This window comes from Anser brachyrhynchus, assembly GCF_964034855.1.
Source record: "Anser brachyrhynchus genome assembly, chromosome: 1".
Lineage (NCBI taxonomy): Eukaryota > Metazoa > Chordata > Aves > Anseriformes > Anatidae > Anser > Anser brachyrhynchus.
The window spans coordinates 156,462,724-156,469,105 of record NC_137694.1 but is presented as its reverse complement, the minus strand read 5'-3'; positions in this window follow the sequence as shown (position 1 = coordinate 156,469,105).

The following is a 6,382-nucleotide window of genomic DNA, read 5'->3' as shown; positions in this document are numbered from 1 at the left end:
GTTGCAATATTTTTTCACCTGAATGCCAGAGGAAGGACATTTGTCTCTCCTAACAGCCTGCAGGACACCCTGGCTCCTGGCTCCATCCCCACTGCCCTCTTCCCCATGGCCATGCACACATGGAAATGCTCCCACTCCCTTTCCTCCACACCTTCTCACAACCGTGATCAAGGGAAACCCGGCTTCTGCCAGAACCACCAACAGCAGTGTTATTAGAAGAGGCAATGTAATAGGGTGAGAAATGTTTCCACTGGAGGAAGATCACGTCATTGAGGTCTATTTGTCTCCTGCTGCATTATGTTTCCTCTGTTTCTTAACCCCACAATTGCCTTTCCTCTGGTCCATGCCCTAGTGAAACCACTGAGACCAGTGCACTACGCAGGGTGCCCAGCAGAGGGAACATCTGCATCCCCCCCAAAAAGCCTAATAAAAATCTTTGTTTATATTTTGCATGCATTGGTACACTAAACTCATTATCAGCAATTTGTAAATGGTCCCTGATTTCTCTTAGTCTCATGCTAGTGTTTCCCACTCTCCATTGACAGATCTTCATATGTAGCCTCACAAATTAATGTTTTAACTGACAAAAAATTGTTGTCATGCATGTGACATTATTCTGCAGTTGAGTCAACCAGATTAAAGTGAGAAAGGACATAACTGCTAGCTGAGGGCTCTGTGCTGCTCTGACAACAGCCCTGTGAAAACAGAGGGACAAAAGGCAGCACATGAAATACCCTGCATGCAGATTAGCTGTGGTGTGCTTAGCGTTGCTGTTCTGCACAGACAATGAAAACCGTTTCTGCTTCTGCTTATACTCTTATTTGTGCTGTGCCAGGACCATGTGCTGGCATCTCTGGAAGATGAGTGATGTAAACTCCTTATTCAGACCGAAGTACTGCTATGAACCTGCAGGTATGTATAGCACAGCCTGCCTGTGCTGCAGCACTGATATCCTGAGCTGGGCATCCAGATACCGAAAGGTGACTAACTCAAGTGGTATTCACTCTGGCTGATATGAAGAACCAGAGAAGGCGTGGTTGATGTTTTTCACTATTCTGGACTTGCCTTGCCATACAGCCCAGTAGGAGTTTGTAGCTGGATTTTTTTCCATTTGCTAGTCCATAGAGTCATAGAGTATCCCAGATTGGAAGGGACCCACAAGAATCATTGAGTTCAACTCCTGGGTTTGCACAGGACCACACAAAATCAGGCAATATGTCTGAGAGCGCTGTCCAAACACTTCCACTTCCCTGTTTTTTTTTGTTTTGTTTTGTTTTTGTTTATTCATTTGTTTTTTGTATCTGCAATAAATGTAGAGCTTTTTTTTTTTTTCCCTTATGATTTTATCATAGTGATCCCGTTTAAAAAAGAAATAATGCATAAACACACACCTATCACAAGATGACTTTCCACTCTGCCCTTGCTCTGAATTCAGCAAGAATGCTGAAGTCAGGATTGACTTCACCTCAGTACAGCTAAACAGATAATCTAGGTTGTTCTTATGGGAAATGGAAAGCTGGTCAATGCAGTCAGTGGTGCATAGTGTGCAGTCACCTCATCCTAAGGTAAGTATTTCGTTTTGAGCTTAAAACACCACTAACTGGGCCAGTTTGGGCTATAATGGGAGACTGGATACCCAGCTTGGGTGTGGACCCCCAAGCTCACACAAGGCCACACTAAGGCCAATTGAATTTGTAGTGAAGGTCATAGCTTGTTTTTAGTAACTGTCCTTGGAGTGCTCCTAAAAAATGAATGCAGGCACAAGAACTTTTTTTTTTCCTTTCCCATCCTTTGGCAACAGTAGCACAAATTCATGTCCTTCAGCTGATGGTCGGCTTAAAAACAGCTTCACCTTATCGGGTAAATGGAGCTGAGGACAGGTTTTTTCTCCAGTGGATTTTACATCAAGTAGATTAGAAAAGCCCCTGAAGTTTGTATTCTGTACTTCATACTGTAAAAACTAAGCCATGGTAAATAACCTGCAATAACTCTGTGAGAGCTGATAAGAGCACAAAGGAGCAGGATTTTGAAACTGATAATCTGAAAAATGCATAACCACATATGTGCACAAGACAAGCGAAACTGATACTTATTAAATATTGTCACAGAGCTGAAGGATCCCTACCAAGTATTAAACCTCCTTTGCTCTGGAATTTGTGCAAATACAGCAAAGAGACATTCTGCATCCTGCAGAATGAAACTATTCATAATGAATGGTTAAATTGCAGCAGAAGCATAGAAAACTGATGCTGATACTATTTAAAATAGTAATTTTAATGTTGATTACATCTAAAATACACATTATAGGCTTCTCACAACATTTTAATTAACTATATACATGCATGTATTAGCTTACTTACAGAGAAATAGGATGGAAAACCATCTCTGCATTTTATGCAGAGACCCAGGACTGTCACCTCTGTGTGACAGAGGTTTTGCCACTGACTTTGCAGTAAGATCTGTCCTTTCTGCTTTCTTTTTTCCATTTATTTCTTGGCCTCACCCTGGATATCCTCCCTCTTCCATTAGCTTCCTAATGATTTTAGTAGAAAGCTGTCTTATTGGAAACAGACATTGTCTTCTTCTCGTATATTGTAAAACAAAGCAGATTTTGTTAGCCCTTTGTGCACTATCACAAGGGAGGACACAGTCTGAGCCTTCCTTACAGTGTCAGGGCCCAGAGGGCAAAGGACCCATCACTTCCTGCAGCTCTTTTGGGATAAGACGCGAGGTAGGTACCAAGTTGTTGAGGCAGAAACAATATCTGGGTCCAGAAGCACAAACCTAGGCTCTCGGGGAATTTTAAACTAGAAAATTAAAAGTGCCTATACCTCAGGGGTACATAACAGTGCAGCAGGGGGTGTGCAGGATCTTCTGTGTCAGGCAGCTAAACCCTGCCCAGGTCTTTATGGGTTGTGTCTGGACCTTACACACTTCCTTCTACAGTGGTTCCAGGACCCATTTATATAACAGACTAATGACCTCTGAAATTTCAGTTTAAAATGCCTTTGGAGAGTTATAGTAAACTTTTAAAATGTAACTGAAGATATATTCGCATTCTGTTTTTACTCTTACTACTCGTAAAGTAGAAAGCATTTCATATAAAAAGACTCTAAAACAAATCCTCTCTTCTCATTTTAATTTTACTCAAATAATCTATAAACCGTTTTCTATAAGAGCACTGTAAAAAAAAAAAGACTTTCTGCTTCTTTGCTATGTCAAGTTTTCAGAGTTGTATGAATTTCTGAGCTTCTGGAGACGGAGACGGCTTATAAGCAAACGTTGATGCTATCTTAACTCCTGTGCTATGACCAACACTGCAGTAACAGAGCACACCAATAAAATACTGCAGTGCTGTATAATTATCGTATTAATTGGAACATTATTTACAGGGAGGGCTGCCTTCACAGCATGCACCTACTTTCTGAAATGCTCACAGCACTCAGTACGCAGCAGGCAGCCAACATAAAAGTTCAGTTAAAGAAACAGTAAAATAGCCATCCATATAAATGCAAGTTAATGAATGGAGTCCTCCTGGCAGGAAGACTTGAATGTGAGCAACCATTTTCAGATTTAAAGAGAGGTGACCTTAAAAGGCTGACAAACCTCAGAGGTAATGCAGCTTTTACGACAATGTTGGTGGGGCACGATAGTTTTTAGAAGAACAATGAATATCGACTATTGTATTAAAATATATTGTACGATACATTATAATTTATATTCTGACAAAGATCCTTTGTGGAAACCAGAATCAACCATTTGAATTTGTAGGACACCACATCACATTTAAATTAACTGCTGAAATAGCATTTTACATCCTAAATGCTGTGCGTGATAGTTGTTTAAGGAGTGTCTCTTTCATGAAAGTTATCCAGACATCATGAAAAAGAACAGCCACCCTCTCTCTGTGCACCTAAAACTGGCATTAGTGCTAACAGTTCAACAAAGCAGTTCATATATGCAATGTCCCCATAAAACCCTTTCAGCTGGCAGAAGAGAAATTGTTTTGTCTGTCCCCATGCCATTGCAGCGTCCGACTGACTTCTTAGTAAATTCAATATTAAAAAAAAAAAAATGCAATGCATGCAGGTTTTCTTCAAAGCTTACAGATTTGAAGGATTGTTTTCCCCAAGATTAATGTTTCATTATCGTATATAAAGTATAGCACAGCTACTATGTCATTACTCATTTTTACAACATCAGCTCGGAGCCCATGAATGACTATGCAGTTTATTCATTGCAGGTATACAACACTGGGTGTTGGAAGAGATTTATGGCAGTCAATATTTTCACATGGTAGTTTGTAAAATCTTTTTTATAATTTGCTTCCTAAAATATCTGACCTCTGCAGACTTTTGGAAAGATTGTCCATGCATGACTTTCCAATGCAAAGCAGGAAGATATTTTTTTGCCATTAACGAAGAGTTGCCATTAATCAGGCTTTCACTGCAGGTTCTTTTGATGCGTCATTTGTGATGTTACAATTTACACACAGTCCTTGTAAAATGAAGCCAGTTGCTTCCTTGGTGATTATATGGTATAATGGCAGCCTGGATACCACTTCATCTGCAATGAACATTAAAACATCTTATATTAGGTATTCAGAGGAACACAGAACACTCTAGTGCCTAATTTCATCTGCAGATCCAGTCTTTTCCTCAAAAAATACTGAAAATCGGTACTGTATTTTTCTTAAAGTTTTCTGTGGTGCTTTGAATACTGTCAACCAGCTTGTGGTTGTCAACAAGCATCTGTGTTCATCCAGGTACCTATCTGAGACAGACTTGCATTGTGGGATTAAGGAATAAATGGGTACCGGACATTGCCTGGGATTCCTCTGTGTGTCTTATCCCTCTAAGGCAACCCTGACTGGGTGCAATTGTCAGCCATGCACTTATTTAAATGTTCTCTTTAAGTTTAAAAGCTGCACAAAAAGAGAAATAAAGTATACTATGCTGGCCTTGAAAAATCAAAGCTGTCAAAACCATTAATCTTTGAAATCAGGAGAAAAAAATAAAGAAAAAAGAAAAAAAAGGTGAGGTAGTTTCCCAACTCAGACAGAAAGATTTAAGACATTTGGTGTTCCTGTGTATCAGGACTGTTAGTGGGTACCAGGGTAGCAATTTGGTTCCTGTTGAACAGAAATCGCTAGTTGCCACATGGACGTTATTCATCCAATTGTTAATTGCCAGTTCAGTTGTCACATTTCAGGTCAAATCATTTTAGGACCTTGAAAACTGACACTTTGTACTTGTACGTTACTTGGTTGCTCCTTGCTAAGTATGAACAGTGAAGGGTAGTAGGAGAAATTCAACAGGAGTGTTCACTGGCAAAGTTTTAGCCAACGTAGCTTTTTTCAGTGGTCATTCTTTGTAAAACAGTCCAGAATGAGATAGTACAGAGATCTGCATGCCAAAAACCATTGTCCCTATGTTTTTGCTAATGAAAGCCATATTCAATTTTTCCTCACTTGTGGATTCCAACGTAATACTTCGATCATCTAAAGATGATACCTAAGTCTGCAGCTGAAAGCTCTTTGATGGACCTGGGTAGCAAAAGGACACCTGAAGAGACATGATGTCCGTGCTGTTTGCCTTCATTGCATACCTTGCTAAAAGCTGGTAAAGGGAGCTAGCTGGCAGCTTCCAGCCCTACGGGAAGATCAGCTGCTTGCACCAGCTCTCTTGCTTCTAAAATAAATAGGGATCTGCTGACCTTGTGCTTTAAGTGAAAAGGAGATGGATGTAAAATAATCGTTTTGGCTGCATGAAGAGCGGTAGGCGTTCAGATGGGTCAGCCTCGTTCAGACATGCCAAATTCCTCTCCAAATGAGAGATGCACAGCTTGCCAGCCCACTTCTCGGGATTGCAGACAATGACAGGGACCAGCACTTAGGGCAAGCAGCGCTTTCCAATGGACCCTGGGTACCAGGATGCAGCTGACAGCCAAGACAAATAGCAAGCCCCAAAGCCAGCAAGACCATTTTGAAACTGTACTCGTGGGCTGGAAAGGGCTAGCTGAGAATTACCAGAAGATTACCCCTTTTTGCAATTCTTAATTATCTAAAAAGATACCTAGTGGTTATATATATATATATATATATATATTTTTGTCTACCATTGAAAATAAAACCCCAAAATCTCTGATACATGTCATAGAGGCCATATTGGCAACAGTATGAAATTGTTTCATAAACTGAATGTTGGTTAGAAAATGATTAGTAACTCATGGCCAGCAACTGACGTTCCCAGGAGGTTAGGGGGCTGGGGGGATGTGAGAAGGCTGTGCCCCTTCTCCATTAGTATCTGCTGATGTAGCACGCCTCTGCTTTCATCACTCAATGCAACCCGATCTCCAGTGCTCTGCACCTCCCGTTTGATCA